This window comes from Panicum hallii, chromosome 2 (genome assembly GCF_002211085.1).
Source record: "Panicum hallii strain FIL2 chromosome 2, PHallii_v3.1, whole genome shotgun sequence".
Lineage (NCBI taxonomy): Eukaryota > Viridiplantae > Streptophyta > Magnoliopsida > Poales > Poaceae > Panicum > Panicum hallii.
In genome coordinates, this window is record NC_038043.1 from 35,431,495 (window position 1) to 35,450,207 (window position 18,713).

An 18,713-nucleotide genomic window follows, 5' to 3' on the forward strand; every position below is an offset into this window, starting at 1 on the left:
ACAGAGTTTTGATGATAGTGAAGAGATACTTTGTCCTTGTCGAAGGTGTTTGAATCAGATTCGTGGTCATAAAGGACTAGTGGAGGATCATTTATATCTTAATGGGATGGCTAGCACATACACTAGTTGGATTCATCATGGATAACCTTTGTTAGATGCCGAAACAAATGAATGTCTAATCCCTCAAGAAGATAGTACTTGTTTTGATGAATCTGATGATAGAATTCCTGATATGGTACATGAGTTGTTCACAGCTGAAGATGGCAGGCAGAATTCTATGTTTGCCACTTTATTGGAAGAGATGAAGCAAGAACTTTATCCGGGTTCAGCTAGTACAAGATTCTCTTTTGTGGTGAAGCTACTTCATATCAAGTCATTTTATAAAATAAGCATAGTTGCATTCAATGCAATTTTGAAGCTGTTATCATTGACATTCCCGAATTGCTCTCTTCCCGTATCTTACGCTGTAGCAAAGAAACTTCTCTGTGCATTGGGACTTGGATATGATTCCATCCATGTGTGCCCGAATAATTGTATTTTGTTTCGGAAGGGTTATGCTAAATTTGATGAATGCCCGGTGTGTGGTTTATCAAGATGGAAAGATGGGGAACGAACAAAGAAAGTACCTCAGAAAGTATTACGTCATTTTCCATTGATTCCAAGGTTGAAGAGGATGTTTGCTTCTTAAATAATAGCCGAGGATGCACAATAGCACAAGTTGAAGAGGAAAGAAGTGCAAAATGAGCTTAGCCATCCAACTGACGGTGAGGCATGGAAAGACTTTGATAGAAAGTATGGGTGGTTTGCTAAAGATGCAAGGAATATTAGGCTTGGCCTTGCTACGGATGGTTTCAATCCTTTTGGCAAAATGAGCTCCTCTTACAGCATGTGGCCTGTATTTCTTATCCCTTACAATTTTCCTCCATGGGTATGTATTGAGCAATCCAACTTTATGATGGGCCTCCTCATCCCTGGTCGAGAATGTCCTGGAAAGGATTTTGAAGTATTTTTAGAACCACTTATTGAAGAGTTGCAAGAGCTTGGAAGGGTGTCCCTGCCTTTGATGCATTGAGTGGAAAAATGTTTGCTCTACATGCTGCAGTTATATGGTGCATTCATGATTATCCGGCTTTGAGCATGTTTTCGGGTAGAGTCACAAGAGGATACTATCTTGTGTGCGTTGTGATAAAAATCCTTGCTCTAGAAGAATAAGGAATAAGATATGCTATATTGGCCATCGCCATTTCCTTGCAAGGGACCATCCATGGAGAAAAAAGAAAGATTTTGATGGACAAATTGAAAAACTTGACACACCAGAAGAATTTAGTACAGATGAGTTGTGCAGCAATTGGAAAGGGTGAAGGATGTTAGACCAGGAAAGCATCCTGAAAGCAAAAAGAGGAAGAGAGGTAATGATGATGGTCAATGTTGGAAGCGAAGGTCGTGTTTCTAGGATTTGCCGTATTGGTCAAGTTTGAAGTTGCGGCATCATCTTGATGTAATGCATATTGAAAAAAATATTTGTGAGTCAATTCCTTCTACACTTCTTGGGATCTCTGGAAAGTCAAAGGATACTATTAATGCTATGCTTGATTTAGAAGACATGGGAATAAGAAAATCTTTACACTTGAAACGTAATGGAAATTCATATAGTGTTCCGCATGCCCCTTATACAATGGATAAAACATAGAAGCTTGTTTTCTTTGAATTTTTGAGAAGTGTTAAGTTCCCTGATGGATATGCTTCTAACCTAGCAAATTGTATTACTGCTGATGGATGCAACCTGCAAGGACTGAAAACTCATGATTGTCATATCCTACTACAAAGGATTTTACCTGTTGCTCTCCGAGGAATCATGCATAAGGACATATATGAGGCAATTGCTGAACTAGGGAACATATTTCAGCAACTATGTGCTCGGACTCTGAAGTTAGATGTCTTGAATAGAATGAAATCTAAGATTCCGATTGTTCTGTGCAAACTTGAGAAAATATTTCCTCCTTCATTATTTGACGTGATGGTCCACTTGGCTATTCATCTACCTGATGAGGCAATCCTTAGAGGTCCAGTACAATACGGATGGATGTACCCAGTAGAAAGAAGGTTGTATACTCTGAAGCATTCAGTGAGAAACATGGCACGACCTGAGGGATCCATTGCAGAAGCATATGTCGCTAATGAGTGCTTGCTTGCTTGCTCAAGGTATTTTGATGATCTTGAGACACGACACAATCGGGAGGGCAGGAACAGAGAGCGTGTTGATTTGACTGTGGGTGATATATCTGTTTTCCAGCATGGAGTTGATTTCCTTGGAACTTCTAAGATTGCATATCTGGAACACGATCATAACAAAATGGTGTGGTATGTGCTGTGACGATGGGTATTTCGTCACCGTAGCGTCATAAAATGCATTCTATGACATAACAACCACTATTTATGACAAAAACAAAATGTCACAAAAGGTCAAAATTCTTGTAGTGCCTTCACTTTCATACTTGAGCTTTAGGCTCATTTCTAGAGGTGTTAGGAGATAGGGAGAGAGTGAGGTGAAGTCGGGTAAGTGCTGGGCTTGTCGGTACTCTTCTCCAACTTGTATCTCGACGGATGCTTATCAATCAAAGTAACTGTTCGTGATTTCTTTTGTGCTTAGTTTCTTGGTTAAGTAATAGTTCTAGTTCCTTAGTTGTTTGCTGGATCATTAGCTCGCTAGTTAGTGGGTGCTCTAGTCTAAAGCCAAAGGCTAGAGTAGTAACGATAGTGTAGACGTGGTGTCTAGACTCGACTTACCTTTTGGTTGTGGTATATCTCATGGCTAGATGAGGTAGGTAGCAGGTGGTGACAGCCCTATCTATCCAGCGTAATCCTCCCCGTTCGGGTATCTCCCAGTGTCGTATTACTGGAGCTTACCAGGTTTTGTCCTATGGGATGCCAGTAGCCCGACACGAACAACTACGATAGTTTTACCTTACCTTTGATTCTTAGCCTAGGAATCCTCTCTGCCCCTTGCCTCTAGCCTGTGTGGTATCCTTGGATGAACCTGAACCTTAGAGAATTTGCACACTTTCCTCAGTGGATACGATATCTAGGAATACTCCTAGGTGAAAGCTACAACAGTATGTGTACGCTTGCAGATTTATTTGTGATCTTAAAAATACCCAACAGGATGCAAGTGCTCATGTTCGTTCATGGTCATAGGTGGTGTGTTATGAGATCCATGCGGTTTGGCGAGGTTTGGGTTACAACTATTCTAACCCCAACTAGCCAAATGCAGTTTTGATGCACTACCCCCTCCTTATCCCGACATGGTTCTACTCCACCGGATGATGGGGTTTTGTATGAAATCCCCGCCAACCACAGACTATCCAAATGAAGCCTGAGTAGGTTTTTGGAACACACTTTCCTTAGATTCGACTCCTAAATCATCTCCTGAACCTGAACCAGAGACACCGAAGGAAGAGGAACCTCAACCTTCAAAATTCCAACATAGTTTCAAAGAAGTTATCTTTCAAGATTATGGAAACACCTCAAACTACCTCTACATGAAGAGACCACCAGTTCCAGTCACTCCTTCTATTCCACTTGAAGATTAATTTCTCATGGAAACCATCAAGGAGTCGACAATTATCAAGGGCAATGGATGGTCAAGGGAAGCGGAGCTATCCCCTGAAACAATTCAGATTAGTTCCCCATCCTCGACAATTCAATGCCAAATACAAGGAACCATGGTGAATGCTTTCTACAATCCCACGGTTAGTGCTAACATAATATCCAATTTTGTTGCGTTGACCTTCCTAGGCAATGAGACCCTAGCACCGACTAGCAAAATCTTCAAGAGTTCCTTTGGATCTATCGTACAAGGCTATGGGATTCTACGGAATGTGTTTGTATGACACAAGGATGTCGAGGCCTCCCTAGACTTCTATGTTTTCAAAGTCCCTGATTTTGACCTTTTGATTGGCCATCCCACAGAAATGCTCTTCCTAGATGAGACAAGATTAGGCAACCTCGATATCAAACTAGGGAAGGATTCTTCTATCCCAATTTTTGAACGACCAGTCCTTTGACAGAATCCACCCCTAAGTGTGCACCAATCAAGGAAGTGATGGCCGTTTATCCTTTTGATCCTCCTGAACCCATTCTGAAGAAAGAAGCTGAACACTTCAAGGAGGATGATTCAGGAGAAGATCCTCATTCTCTCACCGAACGACCATCATCCCCCTCAATTGAGTTTGAGCTTCTTCCCACTGGCCCGGAATAGGTTGTTCTCGACCACAATCGAGATCTAACCATGATATCTCGCTATGGCAGAACCAACCTGAATTACACCGGCTCAAGTACGCGAGTCCTTTCTTGAGGACTACCTCGTGCTTCAAACAGTATAATCCGTTGGCCTGTCGGGTAACGTCCCGATAAACCACCGAACGCAGGATCCAACAAGGTACCTCACACGATGGTGAGTCCAGAGATATAAATGCCATTACATTTTACACCACAAGCAAATATATTACAAAAATATACAAAGCGTCATTAACTCCCACTGAGAGGAGATTATTACAAAACAGGTTTAAGTCTTAAGATAAAACAGCGGAATTTGAAAAGCGTAAACATTGTACATGTCGTTATTACAGATATTATACTAGCCCTGGCATGATATCACTCGGCGGAATCGGTGTTGGCCGGGGACGGATCCCACTCCACGGACCAACCATCAGGCAATGGGTAGGGCCATGGTGTAATGAAAGCTGGCTCATCAGGGAGATTACCTGGATTAAATCAACAAAAGCAAGGCTGAGTATACTAATACTCAGCAAGACTTACCCGGAATTGGATATACCTTAGCCCATAACTAAACTCATGAAGGCTTTTAGCTTTAGGTAGAGTTTTCAGCTGAAAAGCAACAAAGAGTAGATCCTTATTTTCAACTTTTAGCTTTCAGGTTCTAGTGGATTAACCATTCTAGGTAAGCATCTATAACTATTCAAACATGGTAGAATCTTTAATCAAACACCATCTTTGATAATCACAAAGTTGCTCTTATTACTCTATGTGGCAAAGGGGGTAAGCAGTCTCAATCATCGTGAGAGGCGGACGATTCCTGAATCGAGATTCAAAACCTTGCAAGGGTAAACCTAACACACACGCTTGGAACACCAAAGGGTCGTTCCGAAGCAACCGTTTGCCTTTCATTCCGACTCGTGGATCAGATCCACCACAAGCGACTGCAGGACATACGCACTTCCAAAGTGCAGGACGTACGTCTGTAGCGCGACTACAAAACCCGTACTCCTGGTTGCCCAGCAACACGTATACCTACACGTCGAACAAAGTAACCAAAAGAAGCAAATACATGTGGTGGGGGGTATGTCCACTCCTCGGGCCGATTGGTTACTAGGCTTACCGCTTACCATATTTCACGGCATGTGACTAGTACTTTCAAACGCTTAACCACCGCTACCACACACTGCGGCCTTATCCAGTTCAACAACACAGACGGGGTATCACCTCAACCATGATACCGAATAAAACTCCCGTCCGTCATCCTTATACTGATAACATGAAAGTAAACATCACAATTCCTATATCGCGCGAGTGACAGGAAATCACTCGACTTCTACCGGTCCTAATAGCATAGCAGCTACTCGGACTCAAGTACTATTATTCAATACATTGGTTCCTAGGATTCATGCATCTAGGGTTTTAAACAATTCCTATAAACTTAATGCATAGAATACATAAATAAATATAGAGTGCAGTGTAATAAAAATAGTAGGTTATGTCCGGGGCTTGCCTTCGCTAATGGGGTTGGGGTTAGTCAAATTAATATCCTCCGAATCTTGGTTCGGGGCTTCAGAGAAATCCGCGACGAGATTCCCGGGGTCTTCAGAATAACCTCCTTCTTGTTCCGGAATCAGCTGATAATCCCCGTCAGCGAGAGTGGTCGAATCTACATGATATGCAAGATGAAGTTTAATGGGTGCATACATTTTTATTTTAATTCACGATAAAGTTGCAATCCAATTAAAGGAACATTACATTTCTACAAACAACTTAACTACCCTGTACTGGGCAGTCATTTATCGGGTATTATATGTTTTATCTAAACCCATTAAACAACAGGGTTAGCTACACTAATTATCTAACTAGTGGCATGGAGCAACAGGTGGGGTGGTTCCTAATAGTTATATTTAAAAGCTTTATTCATTGACTATACTAATTATTTACATGATCTTTATATTACTATAATATTATGGACTAATTTAAATTGTGTCCAATTTGTTTGACACTTAATACTTGGTTGGAAATCTATAACAGATTATATTATTAAAGAATAGTTCCCTAAAATATTTCCATGATTTTTTTGAACATTTAAATACATAATTATAAATTATACAAAATAAACTACACCTTATTTCTGATTAAACTTGCACATTAAGAAAATAATACTTAATTACTAGGATAATTATTTTTCTTAAATTCTACATGTTAAAAGAAAACTAACACAACTGGTTTTACCATTTTATCATTTTTCTATGCATTATTATGCACTTCTTAAGCCCATAAGTAACTAAACTTAATATTTAAATTAGATCATCAAGAATTCAGAAACTGAAGTTCATTCCTTAAGTAAAGTTGTAGATCTTTAACTAAGGATTCCAACAAAATTTAATTTGCATTTTTATGATTTTTCCGTGAATAGATACAGAATTTCTAAGTTGACAGCTTTATTTACACAAGGAGGTCCTTTGAAACTATTCATCTGAGTCTATGGTTGTGCACGTAACCCCCTGAACTTTTGATTCTTCTAACCCGAGGTCCTTGGCTGTGAACCAGAGCAGAGCAAGGCGGGGGCGGCCGTGTTCCGGCGACGGTGGTCACCGGCGGCGAGGTCCAAGGGCAGGGAAAGGCTCAGGGACTCACGGTGGTCTTGTTGCGCTACTTGTCGAGGACTGGGATGGCCGGAGAGAGAGGTCTCGACGAGGACCCGAGGCGGCGGCGGAGAGGTCTCCGTCGACGGTAGTGCTCCGGCGGTGAACGTCGGCAGCAAACCTGCGCACGAGCTTCAGTGAGACACAGGGAACGTGTAGGTACCATCAATTGGAAGAAAACACATCGGGTCACAGGTAATCGACGAGGACTGTGGCGGCGGCGGCGGAGGTGAATACCGGCGATCGTCGGGAGGGAGATGTGCTGGACTAGAGGGTCAATGGATGGGTCGGGAAGCTTCACAGGGGTGATGTAGTGCTGGCTAGGGTATCGTGGTGGCGTGGAAAGGCTCGGAGCGAGCTGCCCACGGTGATGCCGTGCGCGGCCGGAGCAAAAGGAGACGGCGGTGGTGGAATGTGGGTCGAGCGCTCGGAATTGTGCACTGGAACTGGAGGAATAGAGCGTAGGCATCACAGGAAAGCTGATGCGCGCGAGAGACAAGAAGTTAAGGCTCTGTGGTGAGCGCTCCACGGCGATGAGGAGGTGGCGGCCGGAGGAAGCTCGGGGTCGTCGTGGCGCGCGCGCGAGAGGCCACCAGGGAAGAGGAAAAAGGTCGGGATCGAGAGGAGATGACGCGTGGGCATGTGTAGCAGCTGGAGGTGGAGCTCGGGGTCCTGTGCCGGCGGTCAGCGGCGGAGGCAGAGCGGAGCAGAGGGAGGGAAGCGGCGGTGCCAGAGGAAGACGAAGCAGGCAGGAGTCAGAAGGACTTGTTCGTGATTTCCAAAGAGTTCAGGGACCCCTCTGTAAACTAAAATTTCCCACTGCTACAAAGGTCAAATGAAAAAGTGCTCAACATGAAAGTTGTAGAGTTTTTCAAACTCTACAACATTGCTGTAGGGCTTGGGTTCAGAAAATCAAGGTTTACAACTATTTGGATTATATTTTGAAACAAGATGGAATTTAAGTTAAATTTATCTTTGCCCACCTAAATTTGATCAAATTTTGGGCATATTTATAAATTTTTTGACCTGTCATGATTACTTGTGTTGTTTTTTTTTACACATTAACCCTTAAGTAAATTTGAGTGTGACTTTTATATTCCAACTATTTCATATGTAACCCTTATATTTGTTTTAATTACACATAAGCCCTTAGTTTCATACAAAGTCTATTTCTTTTAGGTTTTAACCGAATATTTGTACTTTTCTTTTCTATAGTTATTTGAATTTAACATTTAAGAGCATTTTCCACACACTTGCACATATGAACTTATAAAATCTATAATTTACAAATACACCCCTAGTTCTCTATACAAACCTTAATATACATACAACACACTAGTAACTAGTGTCTATATTCTAATTACACGAATGTTACAGCCTTCCCCCCTTAAAAAGAATCTCGTCCTGAGATTTCGAAGCTGAACAGAAATGGATGATTAGATTTGGGGATTGGCTTGCAGGAAGTCTGGGAAATTCTGTTGAAGATAAGACTCAGTTTCCCAAATCGCTTCTTCCTCGGTGTGATGATCCCATAAAATTTTATACATCTTAACTGCCCTTCTTCTGGTGAGTCTTTCCTTGGTATCCAGGATTCGAAGGGGTTGTTCGACGTATGATAAATCGGGTTCAATCTCAATGGCACATGTCTCAACGATTTCCGTGGGTATTTTGACACACTTCTTAAGTTGAGAGATATGGAAGACATCGTGAATAGCAGCCAATGGAGACGGAAGGCGAAGCTTGTAAGCCACTGGGCCACAAGCATTGAGGATTTCGAAGGGTCCGACATATCGAGGTGCTAACTTTCCCTTTATGCCAAAGCGTTGGACGCCTTTGGTAGGAGATACTCGGAGATAGACAAAATCTCCAACTTGGAATTGCAGAGGTTTCCTCCTCTTATCTGCGTAGCTCTTCTGTTTGGACTGAGTGATTTTAAGATTAGATTGGATAATCTTAATCTTATCTTCGGCTTCAATGACTAGGTCTGGTCCGAAGATTTTGCGTTCACCGGTCTCTGACCAACTCAAAGGAGTTCGACATCTGCGACCGTATAACGCTTCAAAAGGAGCCATCTGAAGACTAGCTTGATAACTGTTGTTGTAAACAAATTCAGCCAGAGCTAAGCATTTATCCCAACTTGTACCATAATGAATGATACAAGCTCGGAGCATGTCTTCAAGGATTTGGTTAACTCGCTCAGTCTGCCCATCCGTCTGGGGATGATACGCAGAGCTTCGAATCAATTTGGTTCCTAGAGCTGATTGCACTTGCTCCCAAAACCGTGCAATAAATTGGGGCCCTCGATCAGAAATGATGGTTTTTGGAACCCCATGCAATCGAACGATTTGTTCCAGATAGACTTCAGCATACCTTTTAGCAGAGTAAGTGGTATGCACAGGAAGAAAATGAGCGGTTTTTGTGAGTCTATCAATGATTACTCATATGGAGTCATGCTTTTGAGATGTGTTGGGAAGACCGACAATGAAATCCATGCTAATGTCTTCCTATTTCCATGATGGAATGGGTAGTGGTTGAAGTGTACCAGAAGCTTTTAAGTGGCTAGCTTTGACTCTCTGACAAGTGTCACACTCAGATACATATTTGGCAATTTCTCTTTTCATTCTGGTCCACCAAAAATATTGTCGTAGGTCTTGATACATCTTGGTGCTACCAGGATGAATAGAGAATTTGGACAAATGTGCTTCATCAAGGATTTGCTTACGGAGTAGATGATCTTTAGGTACAACAATGCGATTGTTGAACCATAGGATGCCTTGATGATCAGTGTGAAAACACTTATATTTGGCTTCTCCCTGGGATAACTTTGATTTGATGATTTTGATACCCTCATCATGTAGTTGCGACATGATGATTTTATCCCGCAGAGTAGACTCAGTGGATAGCAGATTCAGACTACCTTGAGGAATAATCTCTAGATTGAGTTTTCTCATTTGATGGCAAAGAGTGTCACTAAAGGTGGATACGGATAAGCAGTGACAATGTGACTTGCGGCTAAGTGCATCCGCAACCACATTAGCTTTGCCCGGATGATAGTGTACCTCAAGGTCATAATCTTTAATCAATTCCAACCAACGCCTTTGCCTCATATTTAAGTCAGCTTGAGTGAAGATATACTTGAGGCTCTTATGGTCAGTGTAGATATTACACTTAGCGCCCATAAGATGATGTCTCCAGATCTTGAGGGCATGAATGACTGATGCTAATTCAAGATCATGCGTTGGATAGTTTTGCTCATGAGTCCGAAGTGCTCTTGATGCATAGGCAATGACCCGATTGTTTTGCATAAGAACACAACCAAGGCCAATTCTAGAAGCATCGCAATAGACATCAAAAGGTTGAGTGCTATCTGGCTGAGCTAGCACTGGAGCAGTTGTCAGGAGTTTTCTCAAGGTATGGAATGCTTCCTCACATTTTTCATTCCAGCAGAATCTAACTTCTTTCTTTAATAGCTCAGTCATGGGTTTAGCTATTTTAGAAAAGTCTGGAATGAATCGGCGATAATATCCTGCCAATCCAAGAAAACTTCGAATTTGATGGACTGAAGTGGGAGGGTTCCAGTCCATAACTTCTTGAACTTTGGTTGGATCAACCGATATGCCTTTACTGGAAATAGTATGTCCCAAAAATTTCACACTATCCAGCCAGAATTCACATTTCGAGAATTTGGCATAAAGGCGATGATCACGTAGTCGTTGAAGAACGACACGTAAATGATTAGCATGGTCTTCTTTAGTTTTGGAGTATATTAGAATGTCATCAATGAAGACCACGATGAATTTGTCAAGTTCCGGCATGAATACTGAATTCATGAGATACATGAAATATGCCGGTGCATTAGTAAGTCCAAATGACATAACCAGATATTCGTAAAGTCCATATCTGGTTGAGAAGGCCATTTTTGGAATATCACAAGGCCTAATCTTGATCTGATGATAACCAGAGCGTAAGTCAATCTTAGAGAAAACCTTAGCCCCGGCTAGATGATCAAACAAAATGTTAATGCGGGGAAGAGGGTACTTATTTTTGATGGTAACCGCATTGAGTGGACGGTAATCGACACATAGCAAAATTAGGCTATTATCTTTCTTCTTGACAAAAAGAGCAGAACAACCCCAAGGTGAGGCACTTGGACGTATATAACCCTTATCAAGAAGATCTTGGAGCTGGATTTTCAGTTTTGCTAATTCATTTGGAGGCATACGATACGGCCTCTTTGAAATAGGAGCAGTGCCCGGTTGAAGTTCAATGATAAACTCGATGTCTCTATCTGGTGGCATTCCAGGCAAGTCATTTGGAAAGACATCGGGGTACTCACATACTATAGGGATATCCTTGACTTGGATATTTGTGATGGTATAAGTGCAAGGATGCAGACATTCTGGCTGTGGCAGATAAAGGGTGGTGATCCCATAGTATGGTGAATCAATTTCAACAACTCGGGAAGAAATATTTAGCCGGACTCGATGTTTAGTCATCCAGTCTGTCCCAAGTATAATATCAATACCCTCCAAACTTAGTAAAACCAAATCAGTTTTGATTTCTATACTACCGAACTGAATTAGCACACTTTTAACCATTTGGTTAGAGGTGATTTTTCCTCCAGGGGTAGAGATCATGTATGACCCCTGGATAGGACAAGAATCAAGTCCTAGTCGGGTACCACAGTTGTTACTAATAAAGCTATGTGTTGCTCCAGAATCAAATAAAGTAACAACTGGTTTGTGGTGAATAGAAAATGTACCCGACATGACGGGAGCTCCATCTGGAAGTTCTGCCAGAGTGGTGAAATTAATCTATCCTTGCCGGACTTGCATCATCGGCTTCTTGCCCTTGTTCTGGTTACCCTGAGTAGAGCTTTGCCCTGGATTAGGTTTCTTGGGCCGTGGACAATCTCGGATGAAATGATCCGCACTTCCGCAATTGAAACAGCGATAATTGCTGCCTCTCTGTGGCACTTGTTGAACATTTGGCCGTAGGCCAGATGGTTGTGATTGTTGCGGAGGGACGGGAGGTCTATACCTTCCCTGCTATTGGGGCGGCCTGAAAACCAATCTACCCGTTGGGGCATTCCGCTGCGGTGCTCTAAACAGTGTATTGGGAACAACCCGATACCTCAGTGATTGAGCACTCGAGGGTCCAGTAGGAGTCTTCCTTTTCTTCTCAACATGATGTGCCACGATACAATCTTCTTGAGTTAAAGCCATATTAACCAGCTCGCTGAAAGTATTAGCCTTTACAAGATTCAGGCGTTCCTTGAGCTTGGTATTAAGGCCTCGACGGAAACGATCTTGTTTCTTGGCATCGTTATCCGCATGATATCCCGCATATTGACACAGATGATTGAAATTCTGTGCGTATTGTAGGACTGTACTGGTGCCTTGAGTAAGAGCCAGGAATTCATTCAACTTTCGCTCCAGCAATCCCTCCGGAATATAATGTGCTCTAAAGGCTGCCCGAAACTCATCCCAGGTAATGACATGCTCTATGGGCTGCATGGCGCAGAAATTATCCCACCATATTCGAGCAGCACCTCGGAGTTGCTGTGCGGCAAAGGAAGCTTTGCTGGAATCCGCACAAGGTACTGTCAATAGAGCGAACTTTGATTCAATAATATGGAGCCAAGCATCGGCATCCAAGGGCTCTTCAGCTTTACTGAAGAAAGGAGGCTGTGTACTGATGAAATCCTGGTAACTAGCCACGGGAGGATTGTGATCATCCCGACCTCCTCGGAACTGTTGACGTTGCTGGTTTTGCTGCACTTGAACCAGCAAGTTAAGCAACTCAGTTTGCCGAGCCATAACTTCGGCAAGGTTAGGAGGTGGCGGTGGTGGTTGTTGGGAACCGCTAGCCTGATCTGCCCGGAAACCTTCCGGGGTTCCGCGCGTGGCTCCAACCATCTGAAACAAAGGAGATGTCCATCATTAACCATATAGCCTTACTCCCAATTTCAGAAGATATATGACTTAGATAAACAATGCACATGCTCCATTCAATCATCTCATTTCAGAATCATAAGGATAATGAACAGGATGATAAAATAGGAAACTTATATTACACACTTATTCTGATGATTGTTCACATCACACATCCGAAAGTTCACTACGTAGGCCATCTAAATTACAACAAATGGCACGAGGTCTAGATAAGTCTCTTACTACTTAAATTATTACACTCCCCTAGGTTACACCTAGTGATCGACAATCTGCTACACTAAAAATCGTCGAAATTGCCTATCGACGACTGACTGCCAGAGGGAGAGTGATAGGGACTAAGAACAGCATCCCCATGCTCAGAGTCAATATCTGAAACACCCTCAATCTCTTCTGGATCTTCTTCTTCTTCTTCAGGCATTATGGGTATAGCGTGAAGTATCGGTTGCTGCTGCAATTCCTCAATGTGAGCCTGAGCATCATCAGCTGCAAGTATCAGATCATGAATTTGTGCTTGTAGGAACTCAATAACAGTATCGCGCTGAGTGATAATATGATCACTCTCATTGATCTGATCTTCACGATGGAGGATTGTCTCATCCCTTGCTGCAATGATCTCATCTTTCTGAGTCACCAAAGCTTGTAATTCCACTATTTGGGTCACTTGGCGGTCAGCATTCCGATAGTGGCTTTGAGCCACACCAGTTATCTGATTCACACCGTGACGCAGTAGAATCTGGTAATGATGTTGCACATCCATGAACCTGGTAAGGATACGGACGGTTTCTTCAGCCAGATCTCCTAGCATATGACCAAGATGCTCTATCCGAAAATTCCATTCCGAATTATCAGGGTCAATGGTAGGAAATAAACCAATAGGATATGCGGCAACTTCCATCGGATGTTGTTTGCAGAAAAGTTTGATAGATTCCAAGGCAGCAGTTTCAAGGGTATCAACCAGACGATATCCCACCACTTCCACTTCTATGGGATGCCATGAGGAGCGAAAAGGGTGTTCAGGAATTATCATCTTAACCCGGCATCGAGGAACTCCTTCTTCACGATATTCTACCCCATCTAAGAAATACCAACAAGTTACTTATTTCTTAAAGCAACAAAATTAAGCATTCATTTTGATTGATTAGTGGATTATGCATGCACGCACTATGCGATCTCACAACCAGAAATAACTGCCAAGTAATCTTGGTCTTACGTGGTTAGTTTCGGTGGCATAATACATACGTCTCTCCTTAATAACTAGTCGATAAGCCCTATCCGTCCTAGTTTCGTAATCGTGGTTAGTGTACCTGCAGAAAACCATAATGCATATATATATATATATATATATATATATATCCAATGAACCTTTCATGCCAGCATGTCATGAAAGCGTCCCCATTCATTACTGCTCACTATAGAAACAGCATCTGTACAATTACCGCCGTACAGACAACGTTAACATACGTCGCCGAAACAACGTATTCACGGGGTACCGCAAAATGCGGGGGTATGAACAGCGATCGCCATAACATGCGCCGAACCATATACTCCCAATGTAGTCAACCGAGGTTGGTACATTGGCAGCATCTCAAGTAGGCCACTGCTTGAGAAACAGCGTTCGGTTCGCATCACCGACAGGAAGGCCAAACTCCCTCAGTTGGCTGAGGATCCTTACCTTCTTACCTCACGATCGAAGATGTCGTTACAGAAAGTAAGGTCGGGTTGTGCATAAATTTAAGTTTCAACAGAAAAGTAATGCTGGAAGTCAGAGTTATATATATATATATATATATGTTACAGCCACCTCTAATTCCCTTATAACATTACCCTAGGGCTTTACGTACTATACATAAACCTTAACGAATCCAACGTAGTTCGCAAATACTTGATTGACCAATTTTTATACAATAAATTATTTTTAAGGCTAAATATATCTCCAGGGTACACTTGTTAGCTCTGATACCAGCTGTGGCAGAACCAACCTGAATTACACCGGCTCAAGTACGCGAGTCCTTTCTTGAGGACTACCTCATGCTTCAAACGGTATAATCCGTTGGCCTGTCGGGTAACGTCCCGATAAACCACCGAACGCAGGATCCAACAAGGTACCTCACACGATGGTGAGTCCAGAGATATAAATGCCATTACATTTTACACCACAAGCAAATATATTACAAAAATATACAAAGCGTCATTAACTCCCACTGAGAGGAGATTATTACAAAACAGGTTTAAGTCTTAAGATAAAACAGCAGAGTTTGAAAAGCGTAAACATTGTACATGTCGTTATTACAGATATTATACTAGCCCTGGCATGATATCACTCGGCGGAATCGGTGTTGGCCGGGGACGGATCCCACTCCACGGACCAACCATCAGGCAATGGGTAGGGCCATGGTGTAATGAAAGCTGGCTCATCAGGGAGATTACCTGGATTAAATCAACAAAAGCAAGGCTGAGTATACTAATACTCAGCAAGACTTACCCGGAATTGGGTATACCTTAGCCCATAACTAAACTCATGAAGGCTTTTAGCTTTAGGTAGAGTTTTCAGCTGAAAAGCAACAAAGAGTAGATCCTTATTTTCAACTTTTAGCTTTCAGGTTCTAGTGGATTAACCATTCTAGGTAAGCATTTATAACTATTCAAACATGGTAGAATCTTTAATCAAACACCATCTTTGATAATCACAAAGTTGCTCTTATTACTCTATGTGGCAAAGGGGGTAAGCAGTCTCAATCATCGTGAGAGGCGGACGATTCCTGAATCGAGATTCAAAACCTTGCAAGGGTAAACCTAACACACACGCTTGGAACACCAAAGGGTCGTTCCGAAGCAACCGTTTGCCTTTCATTCCGACTCGTGGATCAGATCCACCACAAGCGACTGCAGGACATACGCACTTCCAAAGTGCAGGACGTACGTCTGTAGCGCGACTACAAAACCCGTACTCCTGATTGCCCAGCAACACGTATAACTACACGTCGAACAAAGTAACCAAAAGAAGCAAATACATGTGGTGGGGGGTATGTCCACTCCTCGGGCCGATTGGTTACTAGGCTTACCGCTTACCATATTTCACGGCATGTGGCTAGTACTTTCAAACGCTTAACCACCGCTACCACACACTGCGGCCTTATCCAGTTCAACAACACAGACGGGGTATCACCTCAACCATGATACCGAATAAAACTCCCGTCCGTCATTCTTATAGTGATAACATGAAAGTAAACATCACAATTCCTATATCGCGCGAGTGACAGGAAATCACTCGACTTCTACCGGTCCTAATAGCATAGCAGCTACTCGGACTCAAGTACTATTATTCAATACATTGGTTCCTAGGATTCATGCATCTAGGATTTCAAACAATTCCTATAAACTTAATGCATAGAATACATAAATAAATATAGAGTGCAGTGTAATAAAAATAGTAGGTTATGTCCGGGGCTTGCCTTCGTTAATGGGGTTGGGATTAGTCAAATTAATATCCTCCGAATCTTGGTTCGGGGCTTCAGAGAAATCCGCGACGAGATTCCCGGGGTCTTCAGAATAACCTCCTTCTTGTTCCGGAATCAGCTGATAATCCCCGTCAGCGAGAGTGGTCGAGTCTACATGATATGCAAGATGAAGTTTAATGGGTGCATACATTTTTATTTTAATTCACGATAAAGTTGCAATCCAATTAAAGGAACATTACATTTCTACAAACAACTTAACTACCCTGTACTGGGCAGTCATTTATCGGGTATTATATGTTTTATCTAAACCCATTAAACAACAGGGTTAGCTACACTAATTATCTAACTAGTGGCATGGAGCAACAGGTGGGGTGGTTCCTAATAGTTATATTTAAAAGCTTTATTCATTGACTATACTAATTATTTACATGATCTTTATATTACTATAATATTATGGACTAATTTAAATTGTGTCCAATTTGTTTGACACTTAATACTTGGTTGGAAATCTATAACAGATTATATTATTAAAGAATAGTTCCCTAAAATATTTCCATGATTTTTTTGAACATTTAAATACATAATTATCAATTATACAAAATAAACTACACCTTATTTCTGATTAAACTTGCACATTAAGAAAATAATACTTAATTACGAGGATAATTATTTTTCTTAAATTCTACATGTTAAAAGAAAACTAACACAACTGGTTTTACCATTTTATCATTTTTCTATGCATTATTATGCACTTCTTAAGCCCATAAGTAACTAAACTTAATATTTAAATTAGATCATCAAGAATTCAGAAACTGAAGTTCATTCCTTAAGTAAAGTTGTAGATCTTTAACTAAGGATTCCAACAAAATTTAATTTGCATTTTTATGATTTTTCCGTGAATAGATACAGAATTTCTAAGTTGACAGCTTTATTTACACAAGGAGGTCCTTTGAAACTATTCATCTGAGTCTATGGTTGTGCACGTAACCCCCTGAACTTTTGATTCTTCTAACCCGAGGTCCTTGGCTGTGAACCAGAGCAGAGCAAGGCGGGGGCGGCCGTGTTCCGGCGACGGTGGTCACCGGCGGCGAGGTCCAAGGGCAGGGAAAGGCTCAGGGACTCACGGTGGTCTTGTTGCGCTACTTGTCGAGGACTGGGATGGCCGGAGAGAGAGGTCTCGACGAGGACCCGAGGCGGCGGCGGAGAGGTCTCCGTCGACGGCAGTGCTCCGGCGATGAACGTCGGCAGCAAACCTGCGCACGAGCTTCAGTGAGACACAGGGAACGTGTAGGTACCATCAATTGGAAGAAAACACATCGGGTCACAGGTAATCGACGAGGACAGTGGCGGCGGCGGCAGAGGTGAATACCGGCGATCGTCGGGAGGGAGATGTGCTGGACTAGAGGGTCAATGGATGGGTCGGGAAGCTTCACAGGGGTGATGTAGTGCTGGCTAGGGTATCGTGGTGGCGTGGAAAGGCTCGGAGCGAGCTGCCCACGGTGATGCCGTGCGCGGCCGGAGCAAAAGGAGACGGCGGCGGTGGAATGTGGGTCGAGCGCTCGGAATTGTGCACTGGAACTGGAGGAATAGAGCGTAGGCATCACAGGAAAGCTGATGCGCGCGAGAGACAAGAAGTTAAGGCTCTGTGGTGAGCGCTCCACGGTGATGAGGAGGTGGCGGCCGGAGGAAGCTCGGGGTCGTCGTGGCGCGCGCGCGAGAGGCCACCAGGGAAGAGGAAAAAGGTCGGGATCGAGAGGAGATGACGCGTGGGCATGTGTAGCAGCTGGAGGTGGAGCTCGGGGTCCTGTGCCGGCGGTCAGCGGCGGAGGCAGAGCGGAGCAGAGGGAGGGAAGCGGCGGTGCCAGAGGAAGACGAAGCAGGCAGGAGTCAGAAGGACTTGTTTGTGATTTCCAAAGAGTTCAGGGACCCCTCTGTAAACTAAAATTTCCCACTGCTACAAAGGTCAAATGAAAAAGTGCTCAACATGAAAGTTGTAGATTTTTTCAAACTCTACAACATTGCTGTAGGGCTTGGGTTCAGAAAATCAAGGTTTACAACTATTTGGATTACATTTTGAAACAAGATGGAATTTAAGTTAAATTTATCTTTGCCCACCTAAATTTGATCAAATTTTGGGCATATTTATAAATTTTCTGACCTGTCATGATTACTTGTGTTGTTTTTTTTACACATTAACCCTTAAGTATATTTGAGTGTGACTTTTATATTCCAACTATTTCATAGGTAACCCTTATATTTGTTTTAATTACACATAAGCCCTTAGTTTCATACAAAGTCTATTTCTTTTAGGTTTTAACCGAATATTTGTACTTTTCTTTTCTATAGTCATTTGAATTTAACATTTAAGAGCATTT